The sequence below is a fragment of the Saccopteryx leptura genome, chromosome 2, assembly GCF_036850995.1.
Source record: "Saccopteryx leptura isolate mSacLep1 chromosome 2, mSacLep1_pri_phased_curated, whole genome shotgun sequence".
Lineage (NCBI taxonomy): Eukaryota > Metazoa > Chordata > Mammalia > Chiroptera > Emballonuridae > Saccopteryx > Saccopteryx leptura.
The window spans coordinates 131976425-131990143 of NC_089504.1; positions in this window are offsets into that span (position 1 = coordinate 131976425).

The following is a 13719-nucleotide window of genomic DNA, read 5'->3' on the forward strand; positions in this document are numbered from 1 at the left end:
AAAAAATTAAACAACAAATGGCAGTAGAGAAACCAGGAGTTATTTATCTGGGAATCCTCCATGGTATCTTGCACTGTGTCTTTTTTTTTTTTAATTTTTATTTATTTATGCATTTTAGAGAGGAGAGAGAGAGAAACGGGAGAGGAGCAGGAAGCTTCAACTCCCATATGTGCCTTGACCAGACAAGTGCAGGGTTTTGAACCAGCGACCTCGATGCCTTTATCCACTGCACCACCACAGGTCAGACATCTTGCACTGTGTCTTGAATGTAGTAGACTCTCAGTGAATGTTGTTAAATTAAGTTCTGAATGAAAAGTAGAGAAATTGAGAGTCATAATCATTTAAATCTGGGAGAACTCCAGGATGGTGTTTAGAAGATGGTACCCACCTTATAACACCTTTGATCCAATCTGGTGCCTTCAAACTGTCCACACTTCTCCTCCACCTCTTTACCTTGCCTTCGTGGCTCCACACTATGAGCTCTTTTGAAGTCAGGGGATATCTTAACCATCTTTATAGCTTGCATTATGTATCTACTGGTATCTAGCCAGATGCTTTGTACATAATACTCATCCAATTAGTGTCAGTGGATAGAATGTCGGACTGGGACGTAGAGGACCCAGGTTCGAGATCCTGAGGTTGCCAGCTTGAGTGCAGGCTCATCAGGATTGAGCAAGGCTTGCCAGCATGAACACAAGGTCACTGGCTTGAGCAAGGGGTCATTCAGTCTGCTGTAGCCCCCCGGTCAAGGCACATGTGAGAAAGCAATCAATGAACGACTAAATGAAGAATTGATGCTTCTCATCTTTCTCTTTTCCTGGCTGTCTCTCCCACTCTCTGACTCTCTCTGTAATCTCTCTGTCTCTGTCACAAACAAACAAACAAAACTATATTATGCTGAGCCTGGATGAGATTTAAATAGATGCGTATAAGGAAAGAGGAACCCAGATCAGGGACAGGAGAAGTATATTTATTTCCTAGTACTGCTCCAGCAAATTACTACCCACTTGGTGGTTTGAAACAACACAGATTTGGCCTGTCCCACTGGCTCAGTGGATAGAGCACTGGCTGGGCGTATGGAAGTCCTGGGTTCAATTCACAATCAGGGCACACAAGAGAAGTGACCATCTGCTTCTCTACCCCTCTCTCTTCCCGTCCCTTCCTCTTCCCCCCCCCCCCCCACAGTCAGTGGCTCGATTGGTTTGAGTGTTAGCCTTAGGTGCTGAGAATAGCTTGGTTTATTTGAGCATCAGCCCCAGAATGGGGGTTGCGGGGTGAATCCCAGTTGGAGTGCATGCAGGAGTCTGTCTCACTATCTCCCCTCTTCTCACTTAAAAAAACAAACAAACAAAAAAACCAATAACACATGTTTATTATCTATAGCACCGGTTCTCAACCTGTGGGTCGCGACCCTGGCGGGGGTCGAATTTCTGATGGCTTTAGGCGACTCCTGTGTTTTGGTCCTTCGACCTCCACTGGGGTCGCGACCCACAGGTTGAGAACCGCTGATCTATAGGTTAGAAATCTGAAAATAAGTCTTATAGGGCTAAAATGAAAGTGTCAGCAGGGCTGTGTTCCTTCTAGAGGCTCTAGGGGAGAATTCATTTCCTTGCTTTTTCCAGTTACTAGAGGATGCTACCTTCGTTGGCTTGTGGCCTTGCATCACTCTGACCTCTGTATCTGTAGTCACTTCTCTTTTCTCATTCTGACCCTTCTGCCTCCTGTCTGTAAGAATACTTGTGATTACATTGAGCCCACTCGGATGACCCAGGATAATCTTCCCATTTCAAGATCTTCAGCTTAACCATGTCTGTAAAGTTTCTTTTGTCATGTAAAATAGCATATTCACAGGATTGGGACAAGCGCATTTAAGAGAACCATTATTCTGTCTACCCCAAGGGACAAAGCTGAAGACATAAAAATGCACAACTAATGTTTGGAGACAGAATTTTTCAGCTGAAGAAAAATATTCATGAAATATTAGAGCCAAGTAAGATAGAAAAAAATAGATTAAAGAGACACTGGGGTTTGGAGAGGATACAGACCATTGAAGACCAGATCAAGTTTTGGCTTTATCCTGTATAAAGTAAGAAAACCTTGAAGATGGGTGAGCATAGATTAACAATGAAAAGAGTAATCTAGTAGACTCAAGAAGACTCTAGAGTATGTATAAATCTGGTGCTCAAGCAAAATGAAAAACAAAAGATTTGGGACCAAGAGACCACACAAGGGTGAATTAATGTTGTTTGCTGTTTCATCAAAGATTTTCTCTCTGCTAGATGTTTCTTCAGCAGCCATAATAAATGACTGATGAATTATTTTCCCTCATGAGTTTCCATTTTTTGCCTAGTAGAAGTCTTCTGTCGTGTTATAACTCCTCTGCTCCAGAAGAGTCTGGTACATCAGTTGGGAAAGCTTGTGTTTGAGTGGAGTGGTAGGAAAAAAGGGTTAAGATGTGGTGGTTGGTTTGTCCAACTAATTGGAAGAGGCTGTGCTTCTTGGGAGAGAGTTTCAAATGGTCTGGAAAGACAAGGACTCCACTTTTCTTAAACATTTTTATTTGTTCATTTTAGCAAGAGAGGAAGGGGGAAAGAGAGAGAAAGAGAAACATCAACTGTTCCTATGTGTGCCCTAGCCAGGGATTGAACTGGCAACCTGTGCTCTTCTGGATGATGCTCTAACCAACCAAGCTTTCCGGCCAGGCCTGGGACTCCACTTTTTGGTTATAAGTAATAAAAACCCAAGTCAGAGTGACTTACAAAAATGTAGAATTCACCAGCTTTAAAAAGCATCAGTAGCTTGACCAGGTGGTGGCGCAGTGGATAGAGCATCAGACTGGGATGCTGAAGACCCAGGTTCAAGACCCCGAGGTTGTCAGCTTGAGCGCGGGCTCATCTGGTTTGAGCAAAAGCCCACCAGCTTGAACCCAAGGTCGCTGGCTCCAGCAAGGGGTTACTCGGTCTGCTGAAGGCCCACGGTCAAAGCACAAATGAGAAAGCAATCAATGAACAACTAAGGTGTTGCAACACGCAATGAAAAACTAATGATTGATGCTTCTCATCTCTCTCCATTCCTGTCTGTCTGTCCCTGTCTATCCCTCTCTCTGACTCACTCTCTGTCTCTGTAAAAAAATAAAATAAAATAAATAAAAAGAAAAAAAAAGAATTAAAAAGCATTAGTATGCTAGTGATTTCCAAATTATATTGCCAGTCTCATATATATATCTAATTGCCTAATGGCTACCTATACTTGGGTGTCCAATCAGCAAATCAAACTAACCATGCCCAAAAACCTGTTCCTGATCTTCTCTTTCCATTTGTCCTTCACCAGTGTACTCTTCCCACAAACTTCCTCCCTGTCAGTTAATGAAAAATCCACTATCCCAGTTGCTCAGGTCAAATGCTTTGGGGTTTTCTTTCATTCACCTTCCACATTCAAACTGTCCAGCAATTCTATTGGCTGTACTTTCAAATCCATCAAGAATATGACTACTTTGGGGCTTCTGGTAGAAGATAGTGGGGTAGGAAGACCATGAACACGTCACATTTACACCTATAGGCAGCAATTCCTCTTGAAGAACTGAGGGCTGAATGAACAGCATCTGTACAACAAATGAAAGAGAGACTACACAGAAATGTGTAGGAAAGGCCAGAGACATGACACTGTGGACACTCCAACCCAATGAACCACCTTGCAGCCAGGAGGGATGACTGAAGGGCCAGCACAGACTTGTTCACCCTGGGGCACATGGGAAAAAATAATGGTTTAAAGTAGTGGTTTTCAACTGCTGGTCCACCAGAAATTTTGTGCTGGTCCACAAAAGAGTTAACCACCCTAATGTTGTATTAAGATTATAGAACCAGGCCCTGGCCGGTTGGCTCAGCGGTAGAGCGTCGGCCTGGCATGCGGGGACCCGGGTTCGATTCCCGGCCAGGGCACATAGGAGAAGCGCCCATTTGCTTCTCCACTCCACCCCCTCTTCCTCTCTGTCTCTCTCTTCCCCTCCTGCAGCCAAGGCTCCATTGGAGCAAAGATGGCCCGGGCGCTGGGGATGGCTCCTTGGCCTCTGCCCCAGGCGCTAGAGTGGCTCTGGTCTAGGCAGAGCGACCCCCCAGAGGGGCAGAGCATCGCCCCCTGGTGGGCAGAGCGTCGCCCCTGGTGGGCGTGCCGGGTGGATCCTGGTGGGGCGCATGCGGGAGTCTGTCTGACTGTCTCTCCCCGTTTCCAGCTTCAGAAAAATACAAAAAAAAAAAAAAAAAAGATTATAGAACCAATGATCTTAATCAAATTCATTTATGCTCAGGGTGATTGCCACTTATCAGCCTGTATTTTTGATGAAAATATTAAGGTTGTCTTAGATATATTTGGAACTTGTACATTCATTGGAATAACCTTTTGCATCATGCTGAGCATTTATAAATCATACACAAGAGACAAAAAGCATTCAGACAAATTCATGTAGTAGTCAATGCTTTGTATATGTGGAGTTTGGAAATCAAGCACCAGTTCGTACTGTGTTGGAGTGTTATGTGCAGTAAGATAAAACTTCATTCATTGCATGTTTCTGTTTCTAGCCAGCTAGGTTATATGCAGGCTCTAACTCTCTGTACCTCTCTCTTTATAATTAATTTTCTCCCACTTCTCTCTCTCTCTCTCTCTCTTCTCTAAAATGAATAAGTTAAAAAAATTCACTTAAAAGAGATGTGTTGATAAGTTGGAAGGTGCAACAGAAACCCGAAAAGAGGAAAGGAAATTTCTTTAGGCAGTACAATAAGAAGTATTTATAACTTGGTTTCATTGTTGCACATGGTAGTGAATTATTACCATGGCCTTTGTGTGTAGTATATTCTGAAATTTTGTCAAATGATGCTATGAAACCTTCTGAACTTACCTGTCATTTGCATTCAAAACATAATGATCTTATTGAGAAGCCACTGGCTTTTTTTGAGGGACGGGGAACAGATAACACAACCAAATGAAAAGTCAGAAAATTAAAATGAGGAAAATGATGATTAGTGAAAATGGAGGCTTCAAGCATCTTATTTAGCTGCCCTTTGAATATCAAAAATGAAAAAACCGCCTGACCAGGCGGTGGCGCAGTGGATAGAGCGTCGGACTGGGATGCCGAGGACCCAGGTTCGAGACCCCGAGATCACCAGCTTGAGCGCAGGCTCATCTGGCTTGAGCAAAAGCTCACCAGCTTGGACCCAAGGTCACTGGCTTCAGCAAGGGGTTACTCGGTCTGCTGAAGGCCTGCGGTCAAGGCACATATGAGAAAGCAATCAATGAACAACTAAGGTAGGAGTCCCCAAACTTTTTACACAGGGGGCCAGTTCACTGTCCCTCAGACTGTGAGGGAGGGCCGGACTATAAAATAAAAAAAACTATGAACAAATCCCTTTGCATACTGCAGATATCTTATTTTAAAGTAAAAAAAAACAAACGGGAACAAATACAATATTTAAAATAAAGAACAATTAAATATAAATCAACAAACTGGCCAGTATTTCAATGGGAACTATGGACTTGCTTTTGGCTAATGAGCTGGTCAATGTCCGGTTCCGTATTTGTCACTGCTAGCCGTAACAAGTGATATGACGCGCTTCCAGAGCCGTGAGGCGTGCATCCCGTGTCACCAGAAGTAGTACTGTACGTGAGCAACGCCGCGCTTTGCGGTGGTCTCACTGACCACCAATGAAAGAGGTGCCCCTTCTGGAATGCGGCGGGGGCTGGATAAATGGCCTCAGGGGGCTGCATGTGGCCCGCGGGCCGTAGTTTGGGGACCCCTGAACTAAGGTGTTGCAATGCGCAATGAAAAACTAATGATTGATGCTTCTCATCTCTCTGTTCCTGTCTGTCTGTCCCTGTCTATCCCTCACTCTGAAACAAACAAACAAAAAAATGAAAAAACCATTCACTGTTGGTGAAGAATTAGTAAAGCCTTGCATTTTAGATGTCACTTGGGGAATTTTGGGTCCCCAAGCCACACAAAAACTTGAGGTTATACTACTTTGAACAATATTGTTCAGAGAGGCCCTGGCAGGTTGGCTCAGTGGTAGAGCGTCGGCCTGGCGTGCAGAAGTCCCGGGTTCGATTCCCGGCCAGGGCACACAGGAGAGGCGCCCATCTGCTTCTCCACCCCTCTCCCTCTCCTTCCTCTCTGTCTCTCTCTTCCCCTCCCGCAGCCGAGGCTCCATTGGAGCAAAGATGGCCCTGGCGCTGTGGATGGCTCCTTGGCTTCTGCCCCAGGCGCTAGAGTGGCTCTGGTCGCAACAGAGCGATGCCCCGGAGGGGCAGAGCATTGCCCCCTGGTGGGCGTGCCGGGTGGATCCTGGACGGGCGCATGCGGGAGTCTGTCTGTCTGTCTCTCCCCGTTTCCAGCTTCAGAAAAATACAAAAAATAAAAATAAAAAAGAAATAATGACTGCCTGACCTGTGGTGGCGCTTTGGATAAAACATTAACCTGGAATGCTGAGATTGTCCATTCAAAACCCTGGGCTTGACTGGCCAAGGCACAAAAGGGAGTTGATGCTTCCTGCTCTTCCCCCTTTTATCTCTTTCTCTCTAAATGACTAAAAAAAAATTTTTTTTTTTTTTGAGACAGAGAGAGAGTCAGAGAGAGGGATAGACAGGGACACACAGACAGGAATGGAGAGAGATGAGAAATATCAATCATTAGTTTTTCATTGTGACACCTTAGTTGTTCATTGATTGCTTTCTCATATGTGCCTTGACTGTGGGGCTACAGCAGACCAAGTGACACCTTGCTCGACCCAGCAACCTTGGGTCCAAGCTGGTGAGCTTTGCTCAAACCACATGAACCCATGCTCAAGCTGGCAACCTTGGGGTCTCAAACCTGGGTCCTCCACATCCCAATCCGACGCTCTATTCATTGCGCCACCGCCTGATCAGGCAAAAAAAAATTTTTTTAAAGAAGAAATAATGACCGAAAACTTTTTTTTTTTTTTCTGAAGCTGGAAACGGGGAGAGACAGTCAGACAGACTCCCGCATGCACCCCACCGGGATCCACCCGGCACGCCCACCAGGGGCGACGCTCTGCCCACCAGGGGGCGATGCTCTGCCCCTCCAGGGCGTTGCTCTGCGGCGACCAGAGCCACTCTAGCGCCTGGGACAGAGGCCAAGGAGCCATCCCCAGCGCCCGGAGGGGAAGAGAGAGACAGAGAGGAAGGAGGGGGTGGGGGGTGGGCACTTCTCCTATGTGCCCTGGCCGGGAATCGAACCCGAGTCCCCCGCATGCCAGGCTGACGCTCTACCGCTGAGCCAACCGGCCAGGGCCAATGACCGAAAACTTTTTAAACTGGTGAAGGAAATAAATACCCAGGTATAGGAAGCACAGAAAGTTCCAAATAAGGTGAACCCAAAGAGGTCTACTCCAAGACACACCATCTTTAAAATGCCAAAAGTTAAATCAACAAGATTATTTTTTTAAACTTCAAATTTGGAAACAAACAAAAACAAATAAACTTAAATATATATCAATTGAGTAACATCCATATTAAAGAACCCAAGTAACCTTTAGCTGTGGTACTTTTACTATCTTCAATCTGAAGATAAAAGAAACAAAATAAGTGCATAAAAGCTTAACTTTGACTTAATAGATTAGTAGGTTTGTTTTTTTATTTTTTTAAGATTAATAAAATTTATCAATACTTGAAAAAAAAGATTTTTATTTATTGATTCTTAGAGAGAGCAGAGAGAAAGAAAGAGAGAAGGAGAGGGAGCGGGAAGCATCAATTTGTAGTAGTTGCTTCACATATGTGCCTTGACCAGACAAGCCCGGGGTTTGCAATTGGTGACCTCAGCATTCCAGGTTGACACTATCTACTGCACCACCACAGGTCAGGCAGTAGGTAAGATTATTGTTAATAGTAGTGTGGGTGTAGTAATTTTGAAACAAATTTATGTGTATTGTAGAATTGAGCAAACGAATAAATTTATTGATCTTGCTGAGAGCCAGGCTTCTCATGGTGAGAAAAAGGAGCTACAAATATAAAATGATGAAAGGCAAGAATAATATAAAATGGCTATTTTCCCTAGTCTGTCCATTAAAAGGACATGAGCAATGACATCTCAGTGGCAATGAGTACAGCTAGTTTCCAGATCTTGAATTCTATTATCATTCCCCACTAAAAACAAAACAAAACAAAACAAAAAAGTGTTTTTAGCAAAATGGCTGAGTCCAGGGCTGGGGCTAGAAGATTAAGCCTAGTCCGTGTTGTGCCAGAGGTTAAGATATGCTCGAAAAATGACAGGCACAGAAGCCAGCTTGAAGGAGTTCCCACTGGCCAAATCTAGGAGAATCGGAGCATCAAAATAAGTAATGATAGCCTTGGCAGGATAGCTCAGTTGGTTTAGAGTATCATCCTGAAGCACAGAGGTTGCTGGTTTGATCCCCGGTCAGGTCACATACAGGAGGGTTTGATGTTCCTGTCTCTCTCTCTCTCTCTCTCTCTTCCCCTTTCTCTCACTATAAAAAAAAAAAAGTGCCTGACCAGGCAGTGGTACAGTGGATAGAGCGTCGGACTGGGACTCAGAGGACCCAGGTTCAAAACCCTGAGGTCACCAGCTTGAGCGTGGGCTCATCTGGTTTGAGCAAGGCTCACCAGCTTGAGCCCAAGGTCACTGAGTCGAGCAAGGTGTCACCTGGTCTGCTGTAGCCCCCCGGTCAAGGCACATATGAGAAAGCAATCAATGAACAACTAAGGTGCCACAATGAGGAACTGATGCTTCTCATCTCTCTCCCTTTCTGTCTGTCTGTCCCTATCTGTCCCTCTCTCTGACTCTCTCAGTCTCTGTCACAAAAAAAAGTGATAATAATGGGTTAATGGGTAATGGGTTATAAACTATTGAATAAAAATAAGAATCATGGATCCATTCTGACAGAAATAAATAAATAAATAAATGAAAAGGGAAGACCCTTATGATAAAATGTTAACTAATAAATGTAGAAGGAATGATAGTGTTTAAAAACTACTACTGTATTTGACAATCATAGTAATTTGATTCAGGCAATGTACTATAAAGAACAGGATATTCACATAGCTTCAGATAATCACCCCACAGGTTAGTTATTAATTACAATGGGGAAAATAGTAACTAAGTAGAGAAACTTGGAGGAGATGTCCAGGACTTGGTGATCAAAGTTAACAATGCCAATATGGGAATAAGTCACAATCGCCTGTCACCTGATAGGATCAATGAAAAGAACATAGCGTTATTTCTGGGGTATTTCTGCCACCCTATGCATAACGTGAATCTAATGAAGTATCAGATGAATACAAATTGAAGGACATTCTACAAAATAATTAGCTCCATCTGTTCAAAATGCCAAAATTGAGAAGAACAAAGAAGGATTAAGACTGATCCAAGATGAAGGAAGGCTGAAAAGACATGACCACTGAAATGCAACAGATGATTCTGGATTGGATCCTGGACCTGAAAAATTCTTACTATGGAGAACAAATAGGACACTGGGTGAAACCTGAACAAAGTCTATGGATTGGATAACACTGTTTTATCAATGTTAATTTTCTGATTTTGACACATTTGCATTGTGGTTATGTAGAAAATATTTTTTTCTCCTTTTCTTTTTCAGAGAGAGAGAAAGAGAGAGACAGGAAGGGAAATAGATGAGAAGCATCAATCTGTGGTTGCAGCACTTTAGTTGTTCATGGATTGCTTCTCATATGTGCCTTGATGGGGGGTGGGGGGTGGGCTCAAGCTGAGCCAGTGACCCCTTGCTCAAGGCAGCAATCTTTGAGCTCAAGCCAGTAACTTAGGGATCATGTTGATGATCCCACGCTCAAGTCAGCAACCCCATGCTCAAGCTGGCAAGCCTGTGCTCAAGCCAGTGACCTCAGAGTATCAAACCTGGGACCTCAGTGTTCCAGGTCGATACTCTATCCATCATGCCATCACTGGTCAGGTGAGAATATTCTTGATTATAAGAAATACACACAAAAGTATTTAAAGTTAAAAAAGAAGAATCTGAGCATTTCTCACTGCTTGTACAGCTACTATCCTGCTCCAAACTACCATCAACTTTCACCTGTATTATTTTAATAGTCTCCTAACTGGTCTCTCTGCCCATGCCTCTATTCAGTTTGTTTTTAATGCAAGAACCAGAATGATCATTTAAAACATAAGTTAGATTATGTCACTTCTCTGCTCAAAATCCTCAAATAGCTACCTAACCTACTTAGAGAAAAGCCAAAATCCTTTCAATTTCCTACAGTGTCCGATATAATAAGGCTATGGTTACCTTTCTGACCTCAACTGTTCCTATTCTTTCCCTTTCTCATTATACTCCAGCCACACTAGCCTTCTTGCTGTTCCTCTAACACAAGGGTCAGGAACCTTTGGCTGAGAGAGCCATGAACGCCACATATTTTAAAATGTAATTCCGTGAGAGCCATACAATATGTTTAACACTAAATACAAGTAAATGTGTGCATGTTATGTAAGACCAACACTTTTAAAGTACAATAAGTCTCTGAATTCTTTTTAATAACGTTGTTATGCTGTTGCTAACCAATGATGAATAAAGTACTTCTTACCATTAATGCAACTTCTGGTGCTGCATGGTTTTGCTGATGGCTTTGTAGTCTGGTTGATACGTAGTGAGGTTAAGCTTCATGCAGGCGTTGAGACTTCCATCCATTAAATGTGATCGTAAGTTGGTCTTAACATTCTTTAGATGTGAGAAAGACTGCTCACATGCATACGAAGAGTCAAACATTGTCAGTACAGCAATACTCACATGCTGCAATGTGTGGTATGTGACGGGAGCGCGTTCCAAGTTCTGACAATCAGCTGGTCCATAGGTTGAAGTTTTTTCATTTCTCCCCACTTGTGTTTGCTCGCCAACTCCGCTTGCTGTCGTGCAAGTCTTTCCAAATCTTCATTCAGTGACTTGAACTTATTCACCCACATGTCTGAGGCCTTCAGGTCAGCAGCCTGTAGCTCTAAATCTCTGACAGAGACACCGGGGATGTAACTCACGTCGGCACTGTCCACTGCACACTCGTGTGGATGGGTGACGAACTTAAAAAGACGAGTGTGCTCACAAAATTCTCCAAAGCGTGCTTTGAATGACTGTAGGAGATTAGATGTGAAGCCCGCTAGCTGCTGGAGATCAAGATGTTGAGCAGGGTCACTTGCTGTGCATGCATCTTTAAACTCTCCCAGTTTTTCAAAGTATAGTAAACAACCTGTTTCAATGTTGGTGATGAAGAGTTCCAGCTTGTTTTCAAATGCAAACACTGCTTGTTGAAAGGATAAGACTGTATTTCCAACGCCTTGCATTTTCACATTGAGCTGGTTCAGATGTTCAGTCATGTCCATGAGATAGTAGAACTTCAGGAGCCACTCCGTGTTAGCTAACTCAGGATGCTTGACGTTTTTCATTTCAAGAAAAATCCGGATTTCGCTCAGACAAACCGCAAAATGGCTGAGCACCTTCCTTCTTGACAACCAACGCACATTGCTGTGCAGAAGCAGACCAGGATAATGATTCCCAACTTTATCCAGCAGTGTTTTAAACTGGCAATCATTTAAAGCTCGGGCAACAATAAAGTTGACTACCCGAATGACCAGCGACATCACCTCACCAAGCTGCTTGCCACACATCTGAGCACAAAGCGCCTCCTGATGTAGGATGCAGTGAAAACTTAGGATGGGTTTCTTTTCATGTTCATGAAGAAGTGCTACAAATCCTGTTTTTCCCCACCATGCATGGAGCACCATCAGTACACACCGAAATAAGTTTATCCATCAGTAGATTATTTTCTTTAGCAAACTCAGTGAAAGACTTGAAAAAATCCTCCCCTCTTTTTGTCTCTTTCATAGGCAAGACTTTCCTCACATAGTGTGTCACCAACAGCATACCTTGCAATCATGCTGAACTGGGATAAATGGCTTATGTCTGTTGATTCATCCAAAGTGAGAGAAAACAATGGTGCTACATTTATGTCCTTCACCTGTGTTGACTCAATTTGATTTGCCATCATGATGGTACAATCGTGAACAGTTCTTACTGACCGAGGCATGTCTTTTATTCATTTGATTATCTTGTCTTCATCCAAAAAGTCATCCAAAAGTTCATTGGCAACATCAAGCATGAATGTTTTGGCATACTTCCCATCTGTGAATGGCTTTCCGTTTCTCACAATTGCTAAAGCACCAGCAAAGCTAGTCGAATTCCAGTCACCTTGTTGGGTCCAAACACGGAGTTGCTGCTGACTAGCTTGCACTCTGCACAGTAGCTCTTGATATGCTTTCTTCCTGCTGTCCCCCACTGGATATTTCAATGCAAATGTAGTATGGCATGTGTCGAAGTGCCGCTTTATATTTGACTGTTTCATCGATGCAATTTTATCATTGCATATTAGACACACTGCAGAACCTGCTCTCTCCACAAAGGCAAATTCCTCTGTCCATTCCTGCTTAAAAGTATGATACTCCTCATCTTTTTTTCTTTTAGCCATTTTCTTCATCAAAAGAGTTTCTGCGCCTGACCTGTGGTGGCACAGTGGATAAAGCGTCAACCTGGAAATGCTGAGGTCGCCGGTTCGAAACCCTGGGCTTGCCTAGTCAAGGCACATATGGGAGTTGATGCTTCCAGCTCCTCCCCCCTTCTCCCTCTCTCTGTCTCTCTCTTCTCTCTAAAAATGAATAATAAAAAAAAGAGAGTTTCTGCAATTAGCTAGCTGACTACTTGATTAAAAGGAGGGAAGTAGCCTGACCAGGCGGTGGCACAGTGAATAGAGCGTCGGACTGGGATGCGGAGGACCCAGGTTCGAGATCCCGAGGTCGCCAGCTTGAGCGTGGGCTCATCTGGCTTGAGCAAAAAAAAAAAAAAAAAAAGCTCACCAGCTTGGACCCAAGGTCGCTGGCTCGAGCAAGGGGTTATTCGGCCTGCTGAAGGCCCACGGTCAAGGCACATATGAGAAAGCAATCAATGAACAACTAAGGTGTCGCAACGAAAAACTGATACTTCTCATCTCTCTCCGTTCCTGTCTGTCTGTCCCTATCTATCCCTCTCTCTGACTCTCTCCCTGTCCCTGCAAAAAAAAAAAAAAAAAAAAAGGAGGGAAGTTTACTTCCTGACCTCACAACGACCCATGTATGTTATGCATTATCCAATAAAAATTTGGTGTTGTCCTGGAGGACAGTTGTGATTGGCTCCAGCCACCTGTAACCATGAACATGAGCAGTAGGAAATGAAGGGATTGTAAAACATGAGAATGTTTTATATTTTTAACGTTATTATATTTTTTATTAAAGATTTGTCTGTGAGCCAGATGCAGCCATCAAAAGAGCCACATCTGGCTCACGAGCTGTGGGTTCTCGACCCCTGCTCTATCTGGATCATTCTTCCCCAGGTATACCAAGACTTACTCTTTCACTTCAGATTTTTATCCAAATGTTATCTTGGCCCTGACAGGTTGGCTCAGTGGATTGAATGTCAGCCTGGTGTGCAGATATTCCAGGTTCAATCCCTGGTCAGGGCACACATGAGAAATGACCATCTGCTTCTCTTCCCTGCCCTCTCTCCCTTATTTCTCTCTCCCTTCCCACAGCCAGTAGCTTGATTGGTTTGAGTGTTGTCCCCAGGCACTGAGGATAGCTGTGTTGGTCCAAGCGTTGGCCTCAGGCCCTGAGGATAGCTTGGTTGATTTGAGCATTGACCCCAGGCC